An 11530-nucleotide genomic window follows, 5' to 3' on the forward strand; every position below is an offset into this window, starting at 1 on the left:
AGACAAAACATTTTGATACTTGTTAAAATGGTAGAGAAGACTTTATTTAAGACTGCATAGGGGTATTGCAATAGGGGACAGAGAGTGGGCTCAAAAAGAACAAGTGGGGATTTATAGCCAAGGAACAGAGTAAAGGGGCTGGTGGATGGAAAGTTATGAAAAGACAACATTAAGGATAGGTATATTCTTGCTAGACTGAACTAACAGGATTTTTGCTAAAGTCAGGCCAGGGTGATCAGATATCAAGGGTAGGGGGTGAGGAATTTGATCAGATATTGAAGGTGATCAGATATCAATGTGGGGGAATTCTCACTAAACTGACCCAGCAGGATTCTTGCTACAACTGGATTAGGCAGGCTGAAGAGAGGGCCCAAGGGTGAGAGCCCAGAGGAAACAGGGCTTGAAGGGGCCTAAGGCTTGGCCAGAGAGTCTTTGCCACTAATTATGGCCATTAGCATAAGACACAAACATTGATACAATAAAAAAATAGCTTCCCAAGAGACATGACAAGAAAATGAAATACACAGTCCTGGATTGGATCTTGACTAGAATTTATTTCTTTTTCTTTTTTTTTTGCCACTAGTCTGGCAGGTAGTGAAATCTGAGTATGATTCAGACTAGGTAATAGCATTGTGCTGATGGTTATGTTCTGATTTTGGTTATTATGTAAGAATGTCCTTGTTGGAAAACACGAATGAAGAATTCCTCCGTAAAGATGCATCATCGAGTCTTCAGCTTACCTTCAAATGACTTAGGAAGAAATTATATGTTTATGTAGAGAAACAACAGGATGAAGCCAACGTGGGCAAGTGTAAGCATTTGGATAATCTAGGTGAACATATGTAGAGATTCTTTATGCTATTTGTGTAACTTTTCTATAAATCTGAAATTATTTTAAAACAAAAAATTCAAAAAACTAACAAAAAAGAAAAGTCATGCAAACTTAAAGGACTCAGTCAAGTGCCATCTTCTCCTGGAGGTGCCTCTTACTGCAAATTGTACTTCACCCCACCTGCCTTATGGTAGGTAACATGGATGGACCATGGTTTCCTCGAAATTCTCTTTAGCCTTGATTCCTCAAATCCTCTTCTCTCTTTTACCTCTAGAGGTGTTCTTCCCAACCTCCGGGCCATGGATCAGCGCCAGTCCATCGCCTGGTAGGAACCAGGCTGCACAGCAGGAGTTGAGTGGTGGGCAAGGGAGCAAAGCTTTACCTGTATTTACAGCTGCTTGCCATTGCTGGTACCACTGCCTGAGCTCTGCCTTCTGTCAAATTCCACCTCTCCAACCCCATCATCCATGAAAAAAAAACATTGTCTTCCATAACTGGTCTCTGCTGCCAAAATGGTTCAGGACCACTGTCCTAAAGGAAGCACTGCAGGGTAGGGTGCTCATGGACTTCTGAACTCACAAACCTCGGTGCAAATGCTGCCTCTGCCACTACCAAGCTGAAAGACCTTGGTCATTACCACTCTGATTTAGATCAGATTTCTCATCTATATAACAGTTACAACAAAATGTATTGCACATAATGTCAGGAGGAACAGATAGTAAGGCAGGTCATGAATTCCAATTTCAGAAGGAGCTCTGTATATGTTCATTCCCCGCTTTCCCCTTTTCTTGAATTACCCTCTCAACATCCTTGGGATATTAGATCATAGCTGTGTACATTGATACTGTAATGGGGCACAGTGTGCTATTTTTATATGTAATTTGAAATATTCTCATCAAACTGGTTAACATAGCCTTTATGTCATTTTCTTAGTTATTGTGTTAAGACATTTATAGTCTTCATTTAGAAAAAGATTCACATGTACCCTTAAAAGATAACTCATAGACGTCATCCCACCAATCACCCACCCTCATCCTTGGGAAATTGTTAAAAATTTGAACCCAATTCTCAGATAATTTCTTTAAAATTTATTACCATGAACATTGACAATTTACAATGTCTTCCACAATGCTTGATGCACAATACCCCCTTAATGAATGCTGCTCATGGGGCAACACTTGCCACCTATTCTCCCCTGGCCATCCCAGCATCCCTGCGGGGTAGAACAGGCCTCATTATTCCCCCGTTTTTATAGTTTTGGAAATGGGGGCACTAAAAGTTTGAATGACACGCTTTTTCCCTAGGTTACATGGCTGATAAGTGGTAGAGTCTGGCAATTAACTCTATTAATTATGGTAAAGTTTACTTCTGTGATTACATCCCAACAAGCAAATTTAAATCAGAACTACATTTACTGAATCTCCATCCTTATGTGTAATCACACTTACTCTAAAATTCTAAAATGAATTTTTTCCCATTCAGTTTGTCAGTCTTTTAATGAGCATCTGTTAGGTGCCAAGCCATGTGCTAGGCATTGGGGTTACCAAGATGGGTAAGGAGCTCCAAATCTTGTAAAGTAAGAAACAGTTGAGCAAACATTGTAAACACAGTGTAATAGCTCCTTCAAATGCACTCTGTAATACTAATGCAGATATTCTCATCTTGCTCGCTATTGAATTTATAAAAGTTTTGCCGGTGGTGATTAGGTTCAGTAACCCTAATGTCAGTGTCCAGAAGATAGCTCATGACATATAAAGCCATGCACGATCTACAGCTATGGAGGATCTACTCTGAGCAGGAGAAGGGAGGGGTTGCTTTCCAATTTAGAGCCACTCCTATTTTGGTACCCATATCCCTCTTTTCTCAAACAAATGTCCTTTCCAAGGCTGTAGGTTCCCTCCACCCTAGAACTACTTTCCCATCTCCTGCCTTTGCAGGGCTCAGAATCTTCAGGTACTCTCTAAATGCATCCCCCTGACTGTCATGGGACATAGCCAGACTTATGGCTTAGAAGCTTGGCCATATCAGCCGGGAAAGCAGTACTCTGAATTGCTGAAGACCCTTTAATGAGAGGAATTGAGACAGGAAATCTAATTTAACAGGGAGACAGACAATGTAATTTGGGAAAGCAGTGGCTTCCAGCGCTGCTTAAAGTTATGGGGTATTATTTTGTCACTCTGGAAGCTATAGCAACTTGGAAACCTGACATCCTGAGTCTGAAAATCCCTTAGTTTCCACGACAGACTTCCCTAGACTTACATGCATATTTGATTAGTTTGGACAAGATGGTTGTCTCAACTGTTGAATTAGTGACATTTCCTTAGTAGGAAAAGCCAGGCCTCTCTGGCAAATTTAACCTGACATAAAATTGTACACAAACCCTATGTTCCAGATCCCTCTTTCATGATCATACCTAGTTTTCCGCTGTTCCACCCTATTCCAGGGCACACTTCCCTTTGTATTCATTACTCCCAACAGAGTATCTTGCAATGTGCATTTATTACACGAATGAAACAATTAAAGAGCATCCCGAACGAACAATACTAGGAAGAAAGAAGTACCATACAAAAGGTTCATAAACTTATTTTTGTGAACTCTGTAGTGAATGTCATCTGGCATCTTCAGCATTACAGGACACTACCCCGACGGCAGCAGTCCGGCTGGCCTTCCCATTAGTCGGTGGCTTAGAATGGGGACAAAGCAGCAGGAATTCACCTTTTCTCTTCTCCCCGACTCCCGCGGCGCAGATAAGCAATGCGCAGCTCTTTAGGAGTTTGATGACTGCAAACTTCCTGCATCTGAGGGAGGAGCCCCGACAGGACCCGCTGACAAGCGAAGATCCAGCCTCAGATGTCGCGCGCGAGAGGGCAGAGGTTTCTACGTCTGCCTGGAGCGCAGACTGGTGGATTGCAACACGGTAGGGGGAAAAGCCGGTTCGAGGGTGCTCTGGCTCGCTGGTGGCTCGAACGTCTGCTAGAACGTCGCCTCGACCACAGCAGCTCACGCTGAGTCTCCTGGGCGGGAGCCCCCACCTTTGCCGGTGATGGGCCCTTGGAGGCATTTCTGGACTCTCCGCGCACAGTGTCCACTGAGCCCCCGGAGCCCCCACGGACTCTGCGGGGGGCGGGGCTTGGCGTGACGGGGCGGAGCCCAGCCCTCGCCCGGCCCGCCCCTTGACTGTGGAGCGCAGAGATTGGACGCTTCGGAAGGCCGCCTTCCAGGCAGCCCCGGGGAGTGACCGCGGCCCGAGGCGGTTTTCCGCGCACCGGGTGCGGAATCCTAGGGGCTGCGGTCGGCGAAGGATTGGGGGTGCCCCTCACCCAAGCGCCTCCAGGGTGGGTTTACCCGCAGAGACTAGGGTGCCCTAGAGTTCTGCAACACTGCGGTTTCTCGTGTCTGCGGGGTGTCTAGATGCGCTCGCTAGAATTCCGAGAGCATTTGGGAAACTTCTCACCCCCACTCCTTGTTCCCTACTTTCGGGTGGGAAAGCAGTTGCGAGTTGTTTTATTTCCTCCCCCATTGGACTCTGTAAAAATAGCCGTGCGCCGGGACGGCCGAGCCAGTCTCTGTCACACCGCTGCCCCGGGTCGGGTGTGGACCTAAAAATACCCGGGGGTGCCGAGCCGGCGCTCTGAGTGCGGGCGGGTCTGGCCGGGCCGCAGAGGGCGTCTGGAGACCGGGGAAACGGCGGCCGCTTGGCCCCCCCCTCCTTGCCTCGGCCAGGACTGTCCCTTTAAATCCTGGAGGAGGTAAAGAGAAAAAGGAAAGAAAGAAAAAAGACGCGGAGCCCCGAGCGGCTGGTGGCTCTGCCCGGCCCCCTACTCCGCCCCCGCGCTGGGGCCTGACTCCCGCCCGCCACCTCCGCAGGTCCCCGGCGCCCCCCGCAGCGCCGCCCACTCGCCACAGTTACTGTCAAAATAGAAATTAGCGGAGCCGGGGAGGAGGCTGGGACGCGGCAAGTGCATGAGTGGCAGTACAAGGAGGGGGCCCAGAGGAAGGGGGCGAGCGCGAGCGAGAGGCGACCGCAGACATCCGGGCCCTTTAGCCCTGTGAGCCCCCCGAGCCGGCGGCGCGGGCGCCGGGCGCGGGGCGCGGGGCTGACAGCCGCGGCGCGGGAGGCGGGGCGCGAGGAGGGCGGAGGCGCTGCGCGGGGAGGGAGGAGCTGCCCGCGCGTCCGTCGCCACCGCTTTGCTCCACACCCGCCGGCGCAGCCCCGCCACGAGACTCTGACAGCGGCGCGGCCGGCGCTGCTAGGGCGCGCAGGGACGGACGGACGGCGGCAGCGGTGAGGGAGGACGCGAGGATCGCGGCCCGGCGCCAAGTGCGGGAGACGCGCAGGGCCGGCGGCGCGCAGAGGTGAGCGGCTTCGCGCGCCAGGTTCGGGCACCGGCTGCCAGGGTCGCGGTCTTCCCGCACCTCGGCTTCTGAGGCAGGTCGGAAGGTCGCGGGGCGCGGGGAGGGTGGCTCTGCATCTGCAACGCTGGAAAGCGATTATGGGGGCCGTTGCTAGGCGGCCAGCGGTCCGCTCGCCCCGTGCGCTGGCGGGGGGTAGGGGCGCCCTCTGCGCAGCGGACAGGAGGCGGGGGGCTGCGGTGGCTATTCAGGGGCTCCGTGCGGCAGCCATGCAACGGGAGGAGGCGGGAAGAGGGAGGGAGGGAAGGAGGGAGGGGAGAGCCAGAGGAGAGCGAGCCAGCGAGCGGGCGCCGCGCCTCCTGGCTGGCACCACGGCCCGGAGCGAAGTGGCGCGCGGGGCTGGAAAGGAACTTCTGCGAGTGCGTGCGGCCCGGGGCTTGGCGGCGCCTCCGGGCCGGAGCCGGGCAGGCCAGTCGGCAGCCACAGGTGGTTTCTGCCAAAAGTTTTACCGCACTTCTGCTGAGAAGGTGCGGGAGCATTTTGGAGAGTGACGGTTTCCTGGGACTTTGGCACCCTCACCTCAGACTGGTTTTTCTTGAAGCTTAGAACGAGGATGGAAAGGTTAGGATCCCGCACCTCGAGATGAGGCCTGAGCGCTGCGTGGCAGTCCTGGCCGGAGGTGGCGCTCATACAGGACTTTCAGATTCTCGTTGCTGTCAAATTGGGAAGTTGAGGAAACCGGGCGCACACACACAGTTCCTCTAAACCTCGGGCAAGTTGAGCCGAGCCTGGTCTGGTACCTGTCGCCTGCTTGGGGCAGCTCAGGGTTATTTCCTAGCGACACGCACAGGAACTGCGGGCTTCTGGTTCAAGATGCGCGCGTCTTTTGGTCCACTGAAAACGAATCGTTTTTGGCTGCTGTGCTTTTGTTATTCCGGCTGGTTGCCTGATTTCACTAGCAGGAAGACCACGAGGAGCCAAAGGAAGGCGAAGCAGCAACTCGTTACCTTTGCTACAGAACAGTGGAGGCTGGTCCTAAACCTCAGCAGGCAGCAGGGCCGAGGGGAGCTGGGGCTGGGGCTGGTGGCTTGCGCTGCCCCTCTTTGGAGTCTTCTGGACCATTTGCAAGGCTAAAGCTGGGGTTTCTGGTGCTCCTGGGACAGAAAGAGAGGCCAGGGTGGGAAGGGAAGACCACTTAAAAGATATGCCGTGTCCAGTTCTAGGAGAAAGACACCGAGAAGTCCGGTGGCTTGGCCCGGTTCCTCATTGGCCGGGTTGACGAATCCAGGGCAGCGAGGTAGAACCACCTCTGTAGGTCTGTCCTGGCTGAAAGAAATCATTATTCCCAGAGCAGGTCTGATACCTGGTGTTGCAAGTAGGTACAGAACTGCGTGAGAGCTTGAAACACTCAGTCCTTCATTCCTCTTGGTCCTGTGCTCCCACTCTCTGTTCTGCCTGCTCCCCCAAAATACATGAACAGAAACCAAGCTCTTTGCTTCAAAGAGGGTCACAGAATTTTAGAGCTGAAAGAGACTCTTCAGATATTAGGAGTGCTTATTTTACAGATGACCAAACTCAGGCCCAAGGAAAGGCAGGTGACCTGCCACAGTGGGTAGGGGCCCAGTGAGACTAGAAATGACATCAGCTTTCTAGGCCAGGGTGGAGACACCTTCCTGGGCAAGGCCTTGCAGGGCCTGAGATCAGAAATGCCAGCCTCACACCCCAAGCTCTTCATGGACTCATTATCTGGTGCTTTCTAAATCCAAGCTTGACAGCTAATGTGTATATGTCTTGCCCCCTGCCCGTGGCTTAAAAAAAAAAATGCAGGACTGCCTCTGCAAGTCCAGTCTGACACTACCCCAACTTTTCCTGCCCCCTGATTGTCCCAAATTCCTCAAACTCCTTTTGTAACATAATGCAGCTTGATGAGCCAAGATGAGTTTGCAGCTTGTGTCACTGAAGCACCCACTTTCCATAGGATGCCAAAACTCTGTTTTCCTGGTAATTAGGTTTTACAGATATTTTTGAAAGGGAGCCCAATTTTGGATCAATTACACTTGGGCACAAATCCTCTGCTGTTGTGGATACCAAATGAGAAAGATGAGCAATTATCTGGGGGTGTTGGAATAAATGTTGTTATGAGTATTTGACACAGCTATTAAACATCAATGAGTGGGTTTTCAGTAAATGTTTTTTACTCTGTATTTTATTGAGCAAACAAAGTGTCTTAATTAAAAAGAACTGTGAGTTGGCCGCTTAGATTTTAGCCACTTGTTTCTTCCTAGTGTGTATGGGTGGGAAGGAATTGAATGATGAACAGTGATTGTTAAGAGAACCTCCCCCCACCCAGCCAAATCAAAATATTCTAAGACTAATGGTTAGCCTTCAGACTGTAATGTTATGTATAGTCCGGCAGCATTTTATTAAATCAAAATAGGTCTGGGTACATTGTGTGTCAAATCTGTATTATTCAGAGATGACTGGTAAGAGAGAAATATTTTGTAAATTTGATTGCTTTCAAGGACGTGGCAGTATCAAGAATTCAAGGCTAATGCAGTGCTGCTGAGGATAATTCTTCTACTCTCACGAACAGATATGAATCAGTGGTCCCCCGTACATCCCCTGTACTTAGGGATCCTATAGAGCACTCATTTTCAACCAGTGCACAGTCGTGTGCTGTGAGAGGATCTTAGGTATGCCATGAAATTTTTTTAAGACCACTAAATTATTTTCAAAAGAAGTTCAAAGCATAGTAAATATATTCTTTTTTAAAACTCTCTTTTTGATCAACATTATTTACGTGTACATGGAAGTTTAACTATAGGTTTAAGCGTGCTGTGAGATAAAAAGTGGCTGGAAAACAATGCTATAGAAGAAAGTAAGATTTGATATCCTAACGATAATAGTGTTAAATTTTCTTTTCTTTTTTTTTTTTTTTTTTTTTTGCAGTTTTTGGCCAGGGCTGGGTTCGAACCCACCACCTTTGGCACATGGGGCTTACATCCTACTCCCTTGAGCCACAGGCGCTGCCGAATAGTGTTAAATTTCGACAGTGCCGGTGCCTGTGGCTCAAAGGAGTAGGGTGCCAGCCCCATATATTGAAGGTGGTGGGTTCCAACCCAGCCCTGGCCAAAAACTGAAAAAAAAAAAAAATTGACAGTGCCTTTCAGTTTTGCTGCATGCAAACGTCATCAGCATTCCCACCAGCTAGAAAGTTCAGTTGATAATTTTACAGAGGGAGAAACTGAGGCAGAGAGAGGGGAGAGTGTTATTCCTGTGACTTCTACTACGTTAACACTCTGAGCATGCAGTTTGGGCTTTCTGGGCTGACCAGGGTGTAAGATACCCTCAGGTCATACTGCTGGCTAGTTGTCACTCTCCAGCACAGTAATTACAAAGGGGTGCAGGGGGGTGGTGGGGATACAGTTACAATTCATCAAAGGTTGTCACCAGGGCATTTTTGTTCCCCACCCCTGTTAAGGGTGGGCAGTTGTCCTCCCTCTCATAGGAGCCTGTGGGAACTTGGGCTGGGAGGGACCAGCTGGCTGAGGCTTGGGCGGGGGTGTGGATCTGTGCTTGTGTAGGGCTGAAGGAGTCCAGGCTATTTATAACCCCTCCTCCCCTCCTGGGAAGAGGAGACTCAAGGGTCTGGAACCATCTGCAGTGCTGACTTCTCCCCAGGGTGCCTGTGTCCCTCTGGAAGAAAATGTACCACCCAGCCACATGGGGGGTATTGGAGTGAACCCTGACCTATGTGGAGGAATCTTGCAAGGCTTCTTGGAATATCAGCTTCTCCAGGGGAATTTAGGATATGAGGATTTTCCAGTGCCAGTGTGTGCACTTTCTTTTGGGCACTGCTTCCCCACTTGCACAAGTTAGGTACACCCTGGAAATCTCAGAGTAGAACTTTAGAATCTGCTAAAGTGAGGATAGTTGACAGCAATGATTTTTATGCAGGAGATTTTTTAAAGCAGCAGATGAGATGTGGTTGCCTCTGACTCCAGGCTGAAGCGTTTCTGTTTGGGGCTGGTGGAGGAAGTTTGAGACATTCACTCAAAGCTCTTTTCCTCCTTTTGGAAGCCTACTCCAGACCAATCCCTGATGCCCCCTCGCCCACCCACCACTCTTCACATCAACTTCAAAGTCCTCCTTTGTCTTGGAATAAATAGTAACCTGCCATGCCACCAGTTACAACTTCATTCCTGAGACTGAACAAATTTTCTTCCTGGGTTGGTGAAGGAAGGAATGGGGGGAGGGAGGATGGGGAGGCAGAGGCAGGCGAGGCACTGAGCTTGTCTCTTTGTTTAACCCATCAGACCTTTTCAGGAGCTCACAGCAGATTTAACCAGGGGAGAAGACAAATAGGAAGCTCTGGATGGAGAGGCGACGCTAACTAGCCTTTCCTAGGCCCCCCTCGCTGGAGCTTTGGAGGGCAGGGCTGGTCTGTTGCTCATCTTCACAACCTCGGCATCCAGCACAGGGCCTGGGCATGGAAAATGTTTGCTGAACGAAGGCCACAGCTGGGCATGGGTGAATGGGTGGACCACAGTCACATCTGCTTCTTCCTTGTTGTCATCTGTGCCACGTGGCACTGTTAAGGGGATGTCGAGAGGGGAAAGACGTAGAAGCAGAGTATGGACGAGAAGAGATAGCACTCTATACGTGCTGTGAGAGCCCTGAGGTCATGCTAATTGGCTATTCCAGACCCCAGGAATGCTGGGGTTAGTTCAACAGATAGTGTGAGGTCCTCTACTGGCTGTCACCACATAATCTAGCCCCATAAAGCAGGCGGCCCAGGCCACTCCCTTGTAGACTGACCTGTGGGCCCTTGGGATGTGGCCTTTGCCTGCCTCTCTGACCTCCCCTTCACTCCCTGTGCCACACCCTCCTGGCTCCTTTTTGTATCTTGAACACACTGAGCTCATGTGTTTGTGGCTTGGCTGTTCTCTTTGGAACATCCTTCCCTCAGGTCTTCTCACAGTTGACTCCTCCGGGTCCTGAAACATCTCCCAGCACTGTGATCTTTCATAGCACCCGACACTACCTGGGGTGTAACCTCCATTTTCCTCTTGTTTATTCTCTGCCTTCCCCCACTAAAATGTAAACTCCACGAGGGCAGGGACCATGTCTCTTGTGCTCCTGTTGCATCCTCAACACCAGAACAGGGGCTGCCACATAGAAAGCAATGTCCCAGTAAACCACTGGGGAATGAACGTGAGTAGGGCTTTAGGGGTGTATGAAGATGAATCAGCCCTGCCTTCTTGACCACTCCAGCCTAGAAGCAGAAATAAAGTTTGTTCATACATACTATGATGAATGGTAGAGAGGGGAGGTGGCATTCAAGGGAGGCAGTCAGGGGGGCATTGTCGAGTGATTTGCTTTGATTTGACAAGGGTGGTTGGCTTAGGTGAAGGGGTCTTCTCTCAGATATTATGTGGTGAGTTTGGGAGCTCTGGTAGCTGAAGTTCCTCTAACTCGATTGGCCTCTCTCTCTCTTTCTCTCTGTTTATTTACTTCTTTGGTGGGCAAGAGTTCCAAGCATAATGCCATCCTTGGAGAGTCAGGAATGTTGTGTTTTTCCACCCGCTCCATTCGTTGGCAGCCTTCTGAGAACAGCTGTGGACAGCTGTCTGCTGGCGTGGTTGCAGGGAGGTTTCTCTTCAGGGCCAGGGGCACACTCAGCCCTACAGGAGTGGAGAATTCATTTGTGGTTCACACCCTGCTGATTTTCAAGCCCCACTGAAATGGTGCCTGTAAAAACAGATTCATGTGGAAATTAAAAAACTATTAGCATTCAGTTTACTGAATTTTCTGATTATGAAAGCAATGAGACTCATGGTAGAAAATTTGGAAATGTGTGAAAATGGAAAATTAAGACAAAACTTGCTGCAACATCCTAGTTTTGCTGTATTTCCTTCCAGTCTTTTTTCTCTTATCCACATGCACACACACACACACACACATAACAACTTACATAAATATAATTGGGAATAAACATTGTTTTCCAAAGCTTGGGCAACCCATGCCATCTTTTACTAAACAGAAAAATTCCTTTCTTTAGGGAGCCTGGGACTCAGGTTCCTGCTAAGAATCACTTAGACTTATAAGAAAATGTCTTTAAGTCTCCTGACAGACTAAGATTTCAGTAAGCTTTGCCTTCTGTACTTTCAATAAGGAAAACAACTGTCTTCCTTCCCTCCTGCTCTGAACACACTGCGGATGTGCTTCTCATGCTCACCGTGCTCCCTCAGCACGTTAAGGAGCACACGTGCTGAGTGCTCTGTCACATTACCTAGTCATCGTGTTTTTTAGAAATGTACTTATGCAGCTTGGCACCTGTGGCTC

At 49.6% G+C, this 11530-nt stretch overlaps 1 protein-coding gene across 1 annotated transcript in view; it reads left to right on the forward strand.

The window, feature by feature from the left end:
• The first annotated feature begins 4988 nt into the window (after positions 1 to 4988).
• Positions 4989 to 11530, forward strand: part of ZBTB7C (zinc finger and BTB domain containing 7C) — a 346334-nt gene continuing 339792 nt past the window's right edge. The window contains exon 1 of the mRNA XM_012802038.1: positions 4989 to 5188. The gene's annotated coding sequence lies outside the window, so the exon portion shown is untranslated. The remainder of the gene's footprint in view (positions 5189 to 11530) is intronic.

Source organism: Otolemur garnettii, unplaced genomic scaffold (assembly GCF_000181295.1).
Source record: "Otolemur garnettii isolate 467f Iridium unplaced genomic scaffold, OtoGar3 scaffold00012, whole genome shotgun sequence".
In the NCBI taxonomy this organism is placed as follows: Eukaryota; Metazoa; Chordata; class Mammalia; order Primates; family Galagidae; genus Otolemur; species Otolemur garnettii.